The sequence below is a fragment of the Leopardus geoffroyi genome, chromosome C1 (genome assembly GCF_018350155.1).
Source record: "Leopardus geoffroyi isolate Oge1 chromosome C1, O.geoffroyi_Oge1_pat1.0, whole genome shotgun sequence".
In the NCBI taxonomy this organism is placed as follows: Eukaryota; Metazoa; Chordata; class Mammalia; order Carnivora; family Felidae; genus Leopardus; species Leopardus geoffroyi.
Genome location: NC_059328.1, coordinates 10,993,501 through 11,012,073, shown reverse-complemented (window position 1 = coordinate 11,012,073; position 18,573 = coordinate 10,993,501). Strand labels below are relative to the sequence as shown.

At 51.8% G+C, this 18,573-nt stretch overlaps 1 protein-coding gene and 1 long non-coding RNA gene across 8 annotated transcripts in view; one reads left to right on the top strand and one right to left on the bottom strand.

The window, feature by feature from the left end:
• TMEM51 (transmembrane protein 51) overlaps positions 1-13,224 on the bottom strand; it is a 56,901-nt gene extending 43,677 nt beyond the window's left edge. For 2 of the 7 annotated variants that reach the window (XM_045475722.1, XM_045475724.1), the window contains exon 1: positions 12,571-12,880. The gene's annotated coding sequence lies outside the window, so the exon portion shown is untranslated. Of the gene's footprint in view, positions 1-6,150; positions 6,309-11,374; positions 11,499-12,570; positions 12,922-13,200 lie in introns of those variants that run through there. The other 5 variants (XM_045475717.1, XM_045475718.1, XM_045475723.1 and 2 more) reach the window with 4 other exon arrangements.
• On the top strand, positions 9,379-12,053 carry LOC123597220. Its single transcript, XR_006712038.1, has 2 exons — positions 9,379-9,490; positions 11,450-12,053. It is a non-coding gene; the product is annotated as an uncharacterized LOC123597220 (long non-coding RNA).
• Positions 13,225-18,573: the final 5,349 nt, after the last annotated feature.

Below are 18,573 nucleotides of genomic sequence, written 5' to 3'. Positions count from 1 at the left end.
CCCAGGATCTGCCTCCTTCGGGGCCACCCCACAACTCCATCAAGAGTACTGACCCCACGAAGGACATTTCCCCAAAACATTCCTGACACTCATCACCAACCAGACGTGGCTCTGGCTGCCAGGAATTTCCCTAAAATCTTTTTGAACGTTTCTCAGCCTGAAATCCTCTCGTAGGAAGCAAATGTGTGTCCTCCTGTGAGAAGTTCCCAGTGAATGGATAACTCCATCCGGGGCAAGAGCATACGCGTGTTGTTCTAAAGCTGCCAGCACACTTCCCCACAGGCAATGAGTCAGTAGAAACACGCAGGGCTGAAGAACTCCGTGAACTTCACGGCTCTGGCTCAGCCAGGCACAGTTCCCCCTTAGCCCGGGACGACACTGTCCAATCGGAGGTTTCATCAGCTTCCATCCACACAACGAGGCACCAGCGATCCAGAAATTTGGAGCTCGTATCCGCCCGCCAGCTAATTACACATTTAACTACTTTCTATCAGTAAAAGCTTGCTTCTCTCGTACCTGCTCACCATGCCTTTTTGGGTAAGCCATGTTTCTTTGTGTGTGTGTGTGTGTGTGTGTGTGTGTGTGTGTGTGCGCGCGCACAGACCCTCATGAAAGCTACTGACGCCCCAGAGAAAAACACAGAGGCAGACGGTTTGCCATAAGATTTCAGGTGGCTGGTGGGTCCTCAAAGGCAATCTGAGGACCTTGATATGAGTGATTACAAGGTCCCAACAATTTCAGAACGATCCTGACAACTCTTAACGCGTGAACATCTAAAAGCAACACTTAAAAGCATCTTATACCCATAGGGAATTTCTGGAAGCATGTACAAGAAACCCGCGAGCCGTGGCTATCTCTGAGGAAAGGCACTGGGGGTCTGAGATGAGCGGGAGGTTTACATTTTTCCATTGGCTATCCCTTTTACGGCGTTTGAGGTTTTTGTTTTTTTTTTACATTTTTACTGTGTGTAAAAAATTCTTTCTAATCAGTTAATTTTCTAATTGAAAAGAGCCAGTAAAAAGTTATTTAAGTTAAGAACTAGACACAACCCGTTGTGACTGCCATTTCTGTGACACGGGGCAGGGACAGATCACCGGGGGGGGGGGGCAACTTACTTCCTGGCAGAGGAGGACCCACGTGGGAGGGAGGAAAGGCAAAACATCACTCAAGGAGGGGTGACACTGTTTTTCCTGTTTCTCCTTCAACACAGGTCATTATAGTTCCAGATTGAGGGGTTATTCATATATCATTAGGTCCCTACCCAGCGGGGTGCTGGCAGTAGGAACTGGGAAGAACCTTCTTATGGAAGTTCAAGGGGTGTACACTCAGCCCCATCAGCTCTGCACCAGGCAGGGGGTGATGAAGATGTGTAAATGCCAGAACAAAGCTGGAACGTGGAGGGAGACATAGAGTGGAGGCTAAACGGCCTCCTACCACAAACCCCCTCCAAATACAAAGAGAGTAGATCTCTGTTGATCAGATCGAAGCACATGTAATCACCTTTTCGGAGGGTCGTCTGTAAAGGGGCAGCCAGAGCCCGTATTTTGCTCGGCTGTGCTGGGGACCACGCGAGGCCACGTGTGTGAAGCTCTTGCCTCTGTGAGAGGCACACAGTAGGAGCTCGGCCAGAGTCTGCTACTCCCTTCCACCCTCCCCTCCCTGGTCCTCAGCATGAAACTTTTAAGTTTGGCCACTTCATCTAAAGATCCACTCACCAGACACAGCAGGCAACCCCAATCCTTGGTATTTGCGCGAGAGAAATGAAAAGTACGTGCACAGTAAAACCTGCGTGAGAACGTTGATAGCGGCTTTAGTCGTAACCATCCCAAACTGGAAACAATCCGGATATCGTGCAGCAGGTGAGGGGATAAACAGACAAACATTTGCTACATCCATAGGATGGGGTAACTCAACGTGGAGGAACCTCAAAGCACAACACTCCGTAAAAGAAGCTGGACTCCAAAGGCGTCACAATCTGATTCTATTTGTTTCTTAGACTTTTTTTTTCAAAGTTTTATCTATCTATCTATTTCTCTTGAGAGAGACAGAGAGTGCAAGTGGGGGAGGGGCAGAGAGAGGGGGACACAGGATCCGAAGTGGGCTCTACGCTGACAGCAGGGAACCCACGTGGGGCTCGAGCCCGCGAACCGCGGGATCATGACCTGAGTCGAAGTCGGACGCTTAACAGACTGAGCCACCCAGGCGCCCCTCTCCTCTTCAGGGCACTAATCCCATGACGATAGACCCACTCTCAAGACCTCAACTAACAGCTAAGTATCTCCCAGGGCCCCGTCTCCTAATACCGCCACACTGGGAGTAGGGCTTCAACCTACGAATTTGGGGGGGCAGAAACACAGCCTGGAACCGGTCGTTTTCCCCATTGCAGATGAGAGAGCCGCTGGGTGTCCACAAGGCACCTGTCGCAGCTTTTTAAGTCTGGGAAGCAGGAAGCAGACGCTCAAGGTTGAAATCATCCAAGACCCGCCTGGGCTAGGGGCCGGTCCGCACCAGCCCTCTGCAATTCACCAACATCTCACCTCGTAGGAACCCTCGGGGAACCCACTGCAACCCTAGGAGATTGTTTTTTTAAAAAGAAAACATTTTTTCTCTTATTAGAAAAACCATGCTTCTTTAGTGAGCCAACATTAATAAATCTAGATTAGCAGAAAGGAAATCAACATCACCAGTGACCCCACCATCCGTACCGACTGATAGTATCTAGGATGCTGTTCAGACTTTGTGTGTTTTGTAAGCAAACATACCTTTTTCTTTTTCCTTTTTGTCTTTCGACAAAAATGAGATCTGGCTGCAACAGGGCTTGGTGACCTAACTTTTTTTTTTTTTTTTTTTAACGTTTATTTGTTATTGAGAGACAGGGTGTGAACAGGAGAGGGGCAGAGAGAAAGGGAGACACAGAACCGGAAGCAGACCCCAGGCTCTGAGGTGTCAGCACAGAGCCCGACGTGGGGCTCAAACTCACAAACCGCAAGATCATGACCTGAGCCGAAGTCGGACGCTTAACTGACTGAGCCACCCAGGCGCCCCAACTTTTAAAATGTTGGTAAATAACGGGCAATTTTGCACATCATCAGTATTCATCTAAACCATAACTTTTAGTGGTTGAGGAATATTCCAGAACATGGAGGACTCATAATTTACATAACCAACCAATCTCCTATTGCCAGACACATAGCTGGTTTCTAATTTTATTGCTATTTTTCAAAATAACAGTATTAGGGTGACTGGGCAGCTCCGCAGGTTAAGTGTCTGTCTCTTGATTTCGGCCCAGGTCATGATCTTGAGGTTCATAGGTTCAAGCCCCACATCGGGCTCTGTGCTGACAGCGTGGAGCCTGCTTGGGATTCTCTCTCTCCTTTGCTCTGTGCCCCTCCCCCGCTCACGCTTCTCTGTCTCTGTCTCTCTAGAAAGTAAATACACTTAAAAGAAAATCATATTGAAACGAACTCCTTAAACAGTCATGTTTCCTCTGAATAAAATCCTAGTATTGAAACTGCTGGTTTTTAAGGCTTTGACACACATTTCAGACAGTCCTCATGCCCACCATGAGCTCGTGAAAGATTAGCATTCCTTTTTTAAGCTAAAATTTTGAAGCGTTCAAAACATTTCAACTTTCACATGTGAAAGATGGTATTGTTTTAAGTGGTATTTTCTTTACTACAATGGGGTTGACTGTTGTTTTTTTTTTGTTTTTCTCCACGTGCTTATGAGCAAGGGCATTTCTCCTCCTCCCCCTCTTCCTCCCTCTCCTCCTCCTCACTCTTCTCCTCCCCCTCTTCCTCCTTCTCATTGTTCTTCTCATTCTCCCCCTCCTCTTCCTCTCCCTCCCCCTCCCCCTCCGCCTCCCCCTCCTCATTCTCCTCGTGGTTCTTCTCCTCCCCCCTTCCTCCTCCTCCTCCTCCTCCTTCATTTTCATGCTCTCACCTGCTGTGCTGACAACTATATCACAGCACGTATGAAACTTTCTTGCCATAAACCCATTTTGCTAGTAGTAATGTGAATTTCTTAGTTTTGTGATATACACCATGTTACGTAAGATACTAAGACCAGGGGAAGCCAAGTGAGGATATAGGAAATAGGAACATAGGAATGTAGGGAAACTAGGATATAGGAAAACTATACTATTTTTGTGAGTTTTTTTACAAATCTAAAATTATTCCAAAATAAGGGGCGCCTGGGTGGCTCAGTTGGTTCAGCGTCAGACTTTGGCTCAGGTTTGTGAGTTCGAGCTCCGCTTTGGGCTCTGTGGGTTCTGTGTCTCCCTCTCTCTCTGCCCCTCCCCTGCTCATGCTCTGTCTCTCTCTCTCTCTCTCTCTCTCAAAAATAAATAAACATTAAAAAAATTTAAAAAAAACCCTAACTTTAAAATAAAATGAGGGGCGCCTGGGTGGCTCAGTCGGTTAAGCGTCCGACTTCAGCTCAGGTCACGATCTCGCGGTCCGGGAGTTCGAGCCCCGCATCAGGCTCTGGGCTGATGGCTCAGAGCCTGGAGCCTGCTTCCGATTCTGTGTCTCCCTCTCTCTCTGCCCCTCCCCCATTCATGCTCTGTCTCTCTCTGTCCCCAAAATAAATAAACATTTAAAAAAAAATTTTTTTTTAATAAAATGAAATAAAATAATTCCCAAATAAAGAGAGTTTGAGTATTTTTTTGTTTTTGTTTTTTGAGGAGTTTCGTTCTTGGACAGAGGATGATCTAGGCAGAAAAGCAGAAGGAATAGAAAGAGAAAACCCATCGAAGTTCACGGGTGGGGGTGTAGGAGGAAGGTGGAGATAGGAAGTGGGAAGTGGTTCTAGTTCCTTACTGCCCATCTGTTGGTGGGGGAAGGGTTGGGGAAGCGGCAACAGGTCTAGCAAGGTAAACTGAGTCTGAACGCTAAGGAGTCCAGTATTCAAAAGAGTACCGTCTTTAGAGCTTTGAACGGAAAGGGGCTTAGCCTGGTCTTGGTCCTACAGGAAGTGAGGGGCTGATAAAGATTTTAGTTCTGTGAGTATATGATTATTGGTTTGTTATTTCATTGATTTGTGTCCTAGTTTACAGACTCCTCATTCCTCCCCAATAAGGAGTAAGCTCCAGGAGAGCAGGGACCATGTCTCCCTTATGGACCATGTTCTGCCCAAATCCAGAATCCCTGGCCTGTAGAAAGAATGCAAGAAATATCAGTCAGATGAATGAGTCTTGCTTCCAAAATGACTTTTTTTTTTTCAACGTTTATTTATTTTTGGGACAGAGAGAGACAGAGCATGAACGAGGGAGGGGCAGAGAGAGAGGAAGACACAGAATCGGAAACAGGCTCCAGGCTCTGAGCCATCAGCCCAGAGCCCGACGCGGGGCTCGAACTCACGGACCGCGAGAACGTGACCCGGCTGAAGTCGGACGCTTAACCGACTGCGCCACCCAGGCGCCCCCAAAATGACTTTTTTTTTAGAGGGATCTGCGTGAGAATTCTCAATTCTAAGAATTGAGGTGGCTAGGTAAGCAGTGGTTTCCAGCTTGCTGTTTCATTTTGTTTTCAAAGGCAGAGAACTTTTTTAAAGGAATCTTTCATACCCCTGATATCTGGAACTCGAGTAAGCGGCTTCCTTCCAGCTGGCCCCGCCTCCCACCACTCAGCTCTATCCCCGACTGTTTCTGGGACCCGTCCAAAGAATTCCAAGTTCCCCAGGCTCACAGTATAAAAAGCAGTGGACTGTTACAGCATATACACAAATTAACTCACAATGGATTGAAGACTTGAATGTAAGACCTGAATCCACAAAACTCCTAGGAGGAAACGGAAGCAGTAAGCTCCCTGACGTTGGTTTAAGCGACGTCTTTTTGGATCTGACTCCAAAGGCAGAGAAAACAAAAGCAAAAAGAAACAATTGGCGTAGGGCAAACCGAAAGCTTTCGCACGGCACGGAAAACCACCAACAAAACGAAAAGAAAACCTCCTGAATGGGAGACGACATTTGCAAACCATCTATCTGAATGGAGGTGAATATCCAAAATATATAAAGAGCCCATACAGCTCAATAACACAAGAAACCCCCAACGAATCTGATGAACAAATGAGCAGCCGATCCAAGACCCTTTTCCAAAGAAGACATCCAGATGGCCAACAGACACATGAAGAGAAGCTCAACGTCACTCACCAGCAGGAAATGCGAGTCAAAACCGCCACGAGGTATCACGTCACATCTGTCAGAACGGCCGTCATCAAAAAGACGCGAAGTCATAAGCGCGGGCAAGGATGTGGAGGAAAAAGGGAATCCTTGCGCACCGCTGGTGGGCACGGAAGTTGGTGCGGCCGCTGTGGAAGACAGGACGGAGGGTCCTCAAAAATGAAACCTAGAACTCCCCTACGATCCAGCAATTTCCCTGCCGGGTATTGTATACCAAGAAAACAGCACCAATTTGAAAACATACATGCACCCATACGTTCACTGCAGTATTATTCGCAACAGCCAAGACACGGAAACAACCTAAGGGTCCATCCGTGGGTGGGTAGATAGAGAAGATGCGATGCATATATTCATTTATATGTATGTATGTATTTTATGTACATATATTCATTGATACATATAAATGAATACTACTCGGCCCTAAGAAAGAAAGAAACCTTGCCATTCGCGACAACACGTGTCCACCTCGAGAGTATTAGGCAAAGTGAAATAAGTTAGGCAGAGAAAGACAAATACCACCTGATTTCACAAATGTGTGGAATCTAAAAAACAAACCAAAGAAAACAAAACAAACCCCAGGCTCATGGATACAGAGACCAGAGCGGTGGTGGCTCGGGGGAGAGAGCAGTCAGGTGGGGGAAGTTTGTACTTCCCGTAAAATCAAGAAGGTCACAAAAGAAATAAGTCACCGGGGGTGTAACGTACAGCATGGGGAATACAGTCAATAACACTGTATGAACTTCGGCAGGTGACAGATGGTAATTTGGCTGTGTTGATCATTTTGCAACACACACAAAGGTCAAATCACTGTGTCGTATACCTGAAACTCGTATAATGTTGTATGTTAACTGTACCTCAATTAAAAAAGAAACCCAATGGACGGCAGCATCTCTGCCCAAGGTTCTGACCACGCAGCTGGAAATATATTTATCTGGTGACTTGGTGCGTGTCCACATACATATACCTGACGTGACAGTCTTACTAAAGAATACTTCTCAGGACAGGGGATGCACTTTCTTTTCTAGTCTGCTTTCTTCTATTTCACTTTTAGAAAGCCAGTGGAAAACTACGTCACTGATCTTAGTTATTTTTTATTTTTTTATTAAAAAAATTTATTTTTCATGTTTATTGACTTTTGAGAGAGAGAGACAGAGTGCGAGCGAGAGAGGGGCAGAGAGAGAAGGACACACAGAATCCGAAGCAGGCTCCAGGCTCCGAGCGGTCAGCACAGAGCCCGACGCGGGGCTCCCACTTGTGGACCTTGAGATCATGACCTGAGCCAAAGCCAGAAGCTCAACCGACCGAGCCACTCAGGCACCCCTACGTAACTGATTTTAAACCCCACTTAGCTGCCGCCTGCAGCCTGCCTGTAGGCATTAGCCTAAGGGATCTCCCGGATCATTTCTAGTATTGGCAATTTATAGGGCACTAACAAAGCTGTGATCCTGTTAAGAGTCCGAGAGCTGCCAGGAGAACCAGTCCCAAAGGTGAAGTGGCCAACATGGGTCACCTGAGTGGGTACCAAATTCTCTGCTCATGTTTGCCATTGAAATACTTGCTGTCCAAGAGGCAGGCAAACCAAATACAGTCTTGATTTTCCCAGGGACCCGCACTTGCCACCCCAGGGCCTAATCCTGGGAAGATGCAGGGCAAGGGGTGGTAAGAGTGGGTGAGAGTACCTGGCTGGGTTAAAACCGAACACAGCAAAAAAAAAAAAAAAAAAAAAAAAAAAAAAAAAAAAAATCACAGGAAACAGAGGAAACAAAGCTCTCACCTTCCCCCCTATAATCTTTGGATCACACCCATCCCGCCCGGATGGCTAACCTCCTCCATTTCTAAGAGGCTCCCTAAGAAGAGATTTTTGCTTTCGATTTTGTAAACAGAGCCCTTTCCCAAACACCATGGCGGTGCAGAGACATGGCCCCCTGAAATCCCACGGTGGTGAAGTTGCATAGCTACAAGATTTTGGTTGCTGGAGTGTTCTGACAGAGCCACAAAAGGCTGGCCTCCTGAGTACCTTCCGGCCACCAGATAGCAGAAGCATGGGAGACTGGCGGGTTAGAACCGGTGTGGAAAAACTCTCACTGGGGAAAATACCTGTCATGATGATGAACTGGAAAGCCAGGATATTAAATAGCAGAGCAAGCAGGCAAGCAAACAAAAGATCTGCATGAACACCAAAATATCAACAGTGGTTGCCAGCATATGGCGAGGTTTTCCGTCCAGGTTTTCTACCAGGGGCATGCACTTCCTTTGCACTCTGGGGAGAAAACAACTTTAAAAGCCTGTCCATCCGGCGGTACCTTGTAGGGAACTTTTAGAGGGGCAGCAAAAAGCTTCATCACTGGCTTACCCCCTGGCGTTAGCATCCGGTTTGAAATTGTCAAGGTATCTACTTGAAATTGTCAAGGTATCTACTCCTTGTTATGCATCCTCCTCCCCCGTCTTCCAGGGCCCTCAGCATTTGCTCCTCCTAGACAGGTCACAGTGGTGGCCTCCAAGAACACCTGCCAGGGTGGAGCAGAGAGAGAAAGCGGCTTCTGGAGACGGGGTCCTCTGACTTTACTGTCTTGTTTTTGTTTGTTTGTTTTGTTTTTCAAGCACCATTCTGGAAATCATTCGGGCCCAAATCAGGAAACTTGGGTCATAGTCCTAGCTCTGAACTCAAGCAAGCACCTTCCCTTCCCTGGGTCTCAGTTTCCCCACTTGTAAAAGAAACAGACTAGACTTTCTGACGGCTGAAGTCCCCTCTGGCTCCGATATTCTAAGAGCCAGGCATTCAGGTTTAAGGGCTGCAAAGGCTGATAAATCTAGGGCAAGAGAGAATAAGGGGACTGTTGGCAGCTCAGCCCAAGTAAACAACTCTGGATGGAAGGCAGGGCCAATCGGCCTCTGGAGATAAGGGTTGGGACTGAGGGGAGGGAGGAGTCAAGAATCAGTCTGAGGCCACAGCTAGTGGGAGAGCTCAGCACGGCCCCTGGGAGGGCTGCCTCCGGCCAGGGTCTTGGGGCAGTCTGGGCTGAAACGGGGAAACCCGAACAAGCAACCTGTTTCTTTGGGGAGCCAGAGCTCCCAGGAGAGGCAGCCAGTGTGCCAAGGGCTCGATCCAAGAGAAGGAGAACAAAAACTGTTAACAGGCCAAGCGGGCCACCTGTCCAGGCTGGGGAGAAGTGAGACTCTATGAAGCGGCGGGCAAGACAGAGATCCTGAGAAACCACCAAACCTGTGCTAAACTGGGCTCTAAAACAAGTCTCTGACCTGATTGTGGTCAGACCTCCTGGGAGAACGCAGAGGACCCTACAGTGGTCAGGTGGGTTTCCATCCCAGTTCTGTTGCTGCGTGCCCTTCCCCTCTCTGAGTTTGGTTTTTGTTTTTTTTTTTTAAGTCTTTTATTATTTATTTTGAGAGAGCGAGAGAGAGAGTGAGCATGCACGGGAGAGAGAAATGGAGAGAGAGAGAGAGAGAGAGAGAGAGAATCCCAAGCAGCATGGAGCCCAATGTGGGGCTCGAACTCACGAACTGAACTGTGAGATCACGACCTGAGCCGAAATCAAGAGTTGGACTCTTAACTGACTGAGCCCCCCAGGCATTCCTCCCCACTCTGAGTTTTACTCATCAAATGAGCATGGTCCCTTGCACCCAAGACATTCTAGGGTCCTCCTGTGGCACGTGAAAGACAGTGTGGTCCCTCTCCAAGCAAAGGGTAACTTCCATCCAACACGGAAGGTTCTCTTACAGCTGCCAGTGGCGAGAATGACCCATCCAAGCTTCACAACCAAAGTGAAAGCAAAAGCCCGGAGCCAGAAACAGACCCTTCACCACATTCTGGAACTTTCCTAGCGCTTAGGGAGAAAACTCTGCGCGGTCCCTCGAATTCCACCTTAATTTGGAGCCCCAGGGAAGAGAGGCCCAGAGCCAAAGCCCTTCGTGCTTCAGCCTTGTCCAGCCGGAGGGAGAGAACATTTACCGGAACCATGACCCGAAAAACAGGAGCCCCGAAAGAGGCAGGTTGCCCAGGAGACGGGCTCCTGGCTCAGCCTCCAGCTTTGCCATTCTTCACACAGAAGCTCCTGGGTCCTGTGCCTCCTGAAGCCAGGGAGCGGGGAAGCCACGGGTGGGGGGGGGGGTGGGAGGAGGGGTGCTTGGACCCTGCCAAGGTCCCGGGCACTCGCCCGCTCTCTCTGGTAGAAGACAGGCTGGCAGCTTGGACCCCACACCAAATCCACAAACGTCACCCTTGACCAGCGGGCACGTGTTAAGACCGCGTGTTAATCTCCGCCTCCTGTGTGGGTCTCCACTCCAGCACCCCCTGCTTCATTCCCACTGCCCCCAGCCTAGAGGTCCGCCTCCTCCCACCCCCTGCCCCCAGCAGCCTTCCCTAAACTCTCATGTGACTTCACACAGCCAGAGTTATCTTGCTCACATGTCAACAGGATCGAATGGCTCCCTTGCGTCTTTCTTGTTCAGTGATCCAAACCGAGCACCTAACACCATCTGTTGAATGACTCCAAGGAGCTCACGTGAGAAAGTCCCATCTGTAACGACCAGCCCCCTGCCTATTCAGTCTAGCTCATTCCAGCCGCTCCGTTCCCTTCACTTCCTCCACCTTCCCACAAACCTGCCTGCCACTGCCTGAGCACGCCCCTCCAGGCCCAGCACACCCCATTACCTCCACACCTCTGGGCCTTTGCTTATGCTGTTCCATCTACCCAGACACCCTTCCTCCCTCTCCCTGGGGGACTGATACACTGTTCAATATTCCAACATTCTTTTTTTAGCAGGACCTCCTCAGCCTGAGTTATTTTCTGTCTCTTGTTCTCCTCTAAGCCCTGTGACATAATTTCCTACAGAATACTTGCTAGGGGCTAGGCATGAAGGTCCCACTTAGGAGGGCATCATTCCCAGAGTACAGATGAAGAAACCGAGGCTCAGTGAGGCAGGTCACACACAGTGAGCCAGTGCTGGGGCCTGACTGTATCACCGCCTCTCAGCAATGCTTGTCATTTACCAGTCACGAGGCTGGGAGCTTTTAAGGCCCCTGGACCCTGCATCCCTGGGGCAGGCCTGGCCCTCCCGCAGCTCCCAGGAGGTCCCAATCACCCAACCCCTGGACAGAACCTCCTGAGGAGCAGATACACCGCCAGCCTCCTCCCCTTCCTCTCTCTTCTGCCTTTTCTCCCAGGCTGGGCAGTACCTCTGGCAGGCTGCAGAGGAAGTGTTTGGAGGGAAAGGGGCTCCTTCCCAATTCCACGTTTTCCTATAAACTTAGGTCGAGATCCTCGTGTGACAAGTCTCCAAAGCGCAAAAGCCGTTCACAGGTCCCAGAGCCGACCTTTCAACTAGAGAAGCTATGCTCCAAACAAACCACGCAGAACGAAAACCAAAATCCAGCCCAGAGGGTAACCCCTCTCCAGTGGCACTTCTGGGCTGACCCCGGCCCCGGCCCTGGCCCCGGCCCCGCCCCCGCCGCCGCGGCCCCGCCCACCCAGGCCCCGCCCCCGCCGCTCCCACGGAGCCTGGGTTCCCAGGGCCCGGACCACCCGCGGGGCTTGGAGGGATCTGGCCGGGGGCCACCCAAGCTCAACCGAGAGTGCACAGGGGCCGCACGGCAGCGACCGGCCGGGGAACCGTAAGGACATCCAGGTTCCCTGTCCCCCCACCTCTCGGTTACGGAAAGCTTGCTTTCTCTAGGTGACCATCCCTGTCAACCAGACTTGGCGCTCCCAGGCCACACGTCTCCCGTCAGGAAGCAGACAAAAGATCTGGGTTGGACGGCAGGCAAGTACCTGCTGTGTGTCAGGCACGAGTGCCCCCGCCTCATCCCAGGGGGCAGTCATGCGCATTGAACAGCGAAGAAACTGAGTTTCACCCCACTTTGCTCGCGCCCGGTTTCTCACCGTTTTTTGTTTTTTTGTTTCTAGTACGTGAAACACACACTCCAATCGAAATCCCTGAAAAGCCTCGATTTCCACAAAAGTTAGGGATGGGAGAAGGGGGGTCCATCGCGCAGCGCCAGGGTGGTTTCCGGGGACTTCCTGGGAAGCTCGGCTCTAAGCACGGGTGGAAGGTGCCTCTTGGGGGAGGCCAAGGGTTCGAAACCCGCCAGGCGGAGGGCACCTGTCCCCGCCCACGGGGAGCCCCGGAGGCCGGGCGCCTTCCCCCGGCCGAGGCCAGCGCGATGCCGGGAGGCGGGGGGTCCCGCACCGCTGGGGCGCGGCTCCGGCGACTGCGGGTTCCGAGTCCTCCCGGCCGCAGACCCGGGACAGGAAGCTCCCGGACGGACGGACAGACAGACCCAGCCTGCCCTCGACTCCCTCCCCGGCCGGGCGGGGAGCCAACACTCACTCCGCCGGGCTCCGCGGAGCGGAAGGCGCGGCGGCGCAGACTCACCCGGGCGGCTGCGGGGCCAGCTTGGTCACGGTCGCACTACCGGGGACCGGGGGCTCCACGACCCCGTCCCCTCGGGCTGCCTCTTCCGGGGCGCTGTGATCCCAGGGCTCGGGGAGTCCCGACCCAGCGAGGCGGTGGCGGAGAGGGGCGCACCGCCCGCGCCGGGACCGGGATGGGGACGCAGGAAGCGCAGCCTCCAGGCGCCGGCGTGCAGGAGGGAGGGACGGCGAGAGGCCGAGGGCGGCGCCGGCCCCGAGCGGCCTCGGGCCTGGAGAGGCGCCGCCCACCGGTCGACCCTCCCGCCCTGCCCTCCGCGCCACCCCCGGGCCGGCGGCACCCACGTCCTCGGGTGGGCTGGGGGAGTGCCGGGCGGGGACGCTAGGCCAAGTCCTCCCCCGCCCCCTGCCGCTAGGAGTTGGCGAAGCAGGGATGGGGGGAGGGAGCAGGGTCCAGACCTCCCCAACCCCGGGCCGCGGAATGGGACGTGGGGGTGGGAGGGGGGGGAGGGTGACTCGGGCCGGGAGTCCAGGTTAGTTAAGGGTTAAGTGGAGCTGGGAGACTCCCCCGCCCCGGAGGCTGGTACGGCCCTGCGGACCCGCCGGCCGCGCCTCTACCTGGCGGGACGCTCACCTGGCCGCCCGGTGCGCCGGCCTCTACCCCCACTTCCTGGGGAGGCTGCCGCCTCCCTCTCCACCCTAGGGCGTGTTCGGGGCGCCGGGGCCCGCCCGCACCGCCCTGGGCCGGTGGTTTGCGAGGTGACTGATGGGTGGAGTCGGGGAAGAAGGAAGCAGGTTTTTAAAAAGCGAGTCGGCTCCTGCCCTCCGCCCGGTCGCCCACCCCTCCCCGGTCCCCTGAGCACCCCCTGCGGGTTCCCGGTGGGCCGGCCCCGGGTGGAGCCCCTTCGGGGAGCCCGCGCCTGCTTACGGGGTGCGGGCGCCCTGGCCGGAGAATTTCGCCTGCCCGGTGCTCATTCCCAGCTTTCCGGAGAACTTTCCCGGTGGAACACGGGCTGTCGTCGTCCTGACCACCGGGATGCGGGCGGAGGCCCACCTCTGTTTAGCGCCTCAGAACCGCTGCCTGAGACCCGGCTCTGGGGAGGGTAAGCCCGAGCTGGCGAGGGCGCCTCTGCCCCCCGCACCTGGAGGTTTGCCCTGGAACCTGTGCGGGGCCCAAATTGATCTCAGCCAGACCGCCAAAGAAGCTGGATTCTGAACACAGGGGGAGAAGGGAAGCCACCTCCTCTCCCAATCTCAGGTTGTTTGAATTCCAAGAGAGGACAGGCCGGGGTCCCCTTCTCGGTCCAGTTCTTTGAAGTTCAAACCCTGAGAAAAGCCAATAGGCAGCTGGCCGGGTATCAGAGATTATCCCTGAGGACAGCAGGCGCCTCCTATTGGGAATCGGCTGTGTCCGGGATGAAATTAGACACCCTGGTGGAATCGCAATGGAGTTCACTTCCAGACTGCCAAGTTCATGGGTCGGCATCATCCGAACGTGTGTATACCTATGTTGTCCCATGTGGGTATTTTTTTTTTTTCCCATTGTTGCCTTTTAACTTGAACAGTCACCCTCTAACAGGACCCTCGTGTCCACAAATAGGCATATTTGGGGCTGTCTTGTGGTTTGGGGGTGAGGAAAGCATTTAGGGAAACAGTGATGCGTCTCCATGAGTATGACAGTAACAACTATCTCTCACATCCTCACTATGGACCTGTTGCCAGGCAGCTACTCACTGCCCAGCCCACTTAATCCTTGTAACAACCTCAGGGATACTTTTGGGTTACACCCATTTTATAGAAGAGAAAGCTGAGGCTCTGAAAGGTGAGGTCATCAATTGCCCAAGGCCACACAGCTGGGAAGTATCAGGAGTTAGATCCCAGCTCGTGGGCTCCAAAGCCCGAGCTCTCCCTGCTTTGGGAGAACTCCTTGTCACTGTGCACACACTCTCCCCCTTGAGACAAGGTTCCCTGCTTCTCCTGTCTGTCCTTCAGGAAAAGAAGTCGCTTCTGTCTCACTCTGCACCGTGGCATAACTCTTTACAAGTCTGCCTCCTGCTCTCCTTGAGGATAGGGACCGCTGTGTCCCGCCCCCTTCTCCTGGCCCTCGGCAGGTGCTTAATTAATTTGGGGGGGGGGGGATGAATGAGAGCCCCAAATAGTCACATTATTTTATTGAATGGGGAGAACTCTCTGTGTAGGCAGGTGCCTGTGCTGACAAGCTCACATCGGAGAGCTGTATATTCCATCACCAAGTTTAGACCGTGAATTTGGGAAACTTCCAGTCTCCAAATGGTTGATAGGAAACAGTCCCACTTTCAGATAAGACCCAGAATCTGGCTTTCATTTCACTCTGCCAGACCGACTTTGGAGAGGCCTGGACTGGGGAAGATCATTTCAGACAGCGGCTGCAGCTCCTACCTGCAGGCAAAGGGCATCAGTACTTTTCCACGCCTGGATACTACTCCAGAGCCACCCAGCTCTGCTGCAAACCTAACCGGGCAGGTCTATCTCAGCAAATCATCCTCAGAGTGTTCCTTTTAGGCAGCTCACCCTGGCTAATCTGGGGAGAGGCTGGAGAAATTCCCATCCAAAGCAGAGCCACAGGCAAAACTAGAAACTGGCAAAGTTGTTTTGTTTTGTTTTGTTTTGTTTTTTGCCACGTCTCTCCTTGTCATCCTACCCTTCGCAGCCCTTTCCCTCTACACGGTGAGTTTCTCTGATTCTTCTCTGGTTCGCTGGGTCTTATTGAGGAGCCAGACTTAACTGACAAGGGCCCAAGATATGTCCTTGGGGAAAGAGCCAAAGAAGTAAATCTCGAACGGTGGAAATTCTGTTAGCCGTGACCATAACAGGCAGTGGGGGAAGACGATGATTCCCATTTACTGAGCGCTATGTTTCAAGAGTTCTGGAACATTGTATTGTTTAATCCTCAGAACAGCCTTAGAAGGGAAATTCTATTATTTTGGTGTTTCAGGCCAGGCTAACTGAGACTCAGAGAAATTACACACCTCCATCTGCTAACAAGTGGTAGGACCAGGATTCGAACTGATGTATGTGCTTGCTGTTAACCACTAGGCTAGGAATTCCAGGGGACAGGAAGGATCAGGGCTGCCCAAAGACATTCATATGCAAATGCCCATTCGAATGCAGATGTGTTACCTTACATGGTAAAAGGGATTTTGCAGATATGATTCAGTTAGGGCCCTTGATGCGGGGGTGATTATTCTGGATTATCCTGGTGGACTGGGTGTCGTCACAGGGGTTCTTAGAAGAGGGAGGCATGAGGGTCAGAGAAAGAGATGTAGTGGTGGAAGCAGAGGGCAGAGCGATGTGTCCTGGGAGGGACTATGAGCCCAGGAATGTGCTAGAAGCTCCTAGAAGGTGGAAAAGGTCAGTGATGGATTCTCCCCCGGGGCCTTCCAGAAGGAGCACGGCTTTGCTGACACCTGACTTTTAGCCACCGAGACAGAGTTTGGACTTCTGACCTCTAGAATTGTACGATCATAAACTCGTGTTGTTCTAAGCCATGAAGTTTGTGGTGGTTTGTTGCAGAAGCCACAGGAAACCAACAGGTCTTGCAAACTCAGCCATGTAGACAGATGTAGATGCCTACCTTTGTCCACCATCAATCTCTTCTCCTAAGAGGCACCGTGATCCAGCCTGAACCATGAATTTAGGATGAGGCTGGGATTTCATTAGCTCCGTCTTTTCGTTTCTGGGTCCTCTGCTGCTTATGAGCTGTGTGACGCTGGGAAGATATCTTGTCCTCTCTGAACCTCAATTTCCTCATCTGTAGAAACAGTGATGCTAAGGGGTGCCTGGGTGGCTCAGTCGGATAAGCATCCTACTTTGGCTCAGATCACGATCTTGCAGTTGAGGAGTTCAAGCCCCGCATCAGGCTTTGTGCCGACAGCTCAGAGCCTGGAGCCGGCTTCAGATTCTGTGTCTCCCTCTCTCTCTCTGCCCCTCCCCTGCTCACACTGTGTCTATCTCTCTCAAAGGTAAATAAATATTAAAAAAAAATTTTTTTTAATTGGTGCTAATAATACCTACTTTGCAGGAACCAGTGCCATCTGAACACGATCACTTGGGGCATCAGCCTGTCCCTTTCCAAACGTCTGGATTCTAAGAGGAGAAGATGCTCCTCTGAGCATTCTCCTGGCAAACATTTCTGCCCTCTCGGGCTGAGTGGGCAAGATGCTAATTTAAAATATGAGACTGTCTCTGGCTGGTGACTAGTCCTCAATCGGTCAGGAAGTGAAGCTGAAAATCTACTTAGAGGAATAGATAACCACGTAGAACTCACCCAGGTTCTCAAGAACAGGTGTTCAGGGATGTTCATGGCTGACTACTTATATCAGCGAAAAAATGGTTACCAACCTGAATGCCACCAGAAGAGAGCTGAATAAATTCTGGTGTGGGCTTGTGCCGGAATGCTGTGTGGACGTGAAAAAGAAGGAGAAAGAGCTATCTGACGGGGAAGAGTATCCAACATGTATCATTAACTGAGAAAGGCAACGGACTGAACGTGATCATGCCACACAAACGGTTTTATTTTTTAAGATGCAGACACATATATTTCACTTATGCCTAGAAAATGCATGGAAGGGGTGCCTGGCTGGCTCAGTTGGTAGAGCGGGTGATCTTGGGGTTGTAAATTCGAGCCCCATATTGGGTGCCGAGGTTACTTAATAAATACATATTAAAAAAAAAAAAAGAAAAGAAAATGCATGGGAGGAATGAAACCAAACTCTGGTTACCCTTAGAAATTGAAAAGTGAAAACGTGTGTGTGTGTGTGTGTGTGTGTGTGTGTGTGTGATGGGGGACATCATTTTTTTCAATAAGAATGTATTAAATAACATAAACGAAGAAAAAAAAAGGAGGCCAGGACCCTTTGCTCCTGTGTCTTCCCTGCTGCCTCTCTTTTCCTTTAGTCCATTCTGAGCAGGTGACTCCTTCTTCCCACTTACTCTTAACGCGGCTCATTTCTAAACCCTTGAGGGGCTGAGCAACGTCTCCGCTGCGTGACTCTTGCCAGAGTCAGCAGTAAATCCCATACGCACGCGTACTTGGAACGTGGCCTTCATCTGGAGCGGTTCACATTAGTCACTGGGAAGGGACGTGTCTTGCGTGCGGGCATCACCTGTGACATACTGAGCCAGCCTCTCGGAAGCTTGAATCAGGGCTGCGTGACGGAGCCATTGTGCTCATTGAGTGCACGGTGAAATCGGGTAGTGGGACTGTCGGCTTAAATGAAACCAGGTTCATCCCACTTCCTGGAAAATGTGCGTGCCAAAAAATATGTCTCTACCTGAGTTGCCAGTGTAACTGGGCCTGTGTGGACGAATCAGACAGCCCGGGATGGAGCTAGTGAGGGCCTCACGGCATTAGAGCACAGCGTCTTGAGGCCCGTGGGCACAGACAGCCCCGATTCTCTCTCCTTATCACCCATGTTCTTTGGTGCCCCATCCCCTAGAACCTTCTTCTATGTCTCCTCTGCAGTGTGGTTCATCCAGCTGCTTCCTCCCTGGCGTCCCTGCTCCCAGCCCGTCCCCTGGAAGGTCTTCTCCGTGTTGCATGGTTAGCACTGTGACACACAGGCCTGAGCCGCGGTTCCCCAGGGCCCTAGCACCGAGCCCAGACTTCTTGCCCAGGATACGAGGACTTCCTCACTGCTCAGCCTTGCTCATCACTCCCTCAGGCTGCAGGCCCTGTCACTCTTCCGTGGTCGCTTTTCCATCAGTGATGAAACCTTTCCCAGAAGCTCCCTGGGAACTTGCTTGATACCTCCCTCGCGGGGACTCGGTCACATACTCATTCTGAAACCCGTCACCGACGAGGGCCTTCGAGACCGCTGTGGGCTCTCAGGATTCACCTGGGATCACGGGGGTCGGTGCAGACCCCCGAACCAAGTGGAGTTTCTGCCAAGAGGAAGAAGTGGCCAAGGCACCCGCAGGTGCTGGGAGGCCACCAGGTCAAACAGAGGCAGGAGGCCGGCTGCAGAGA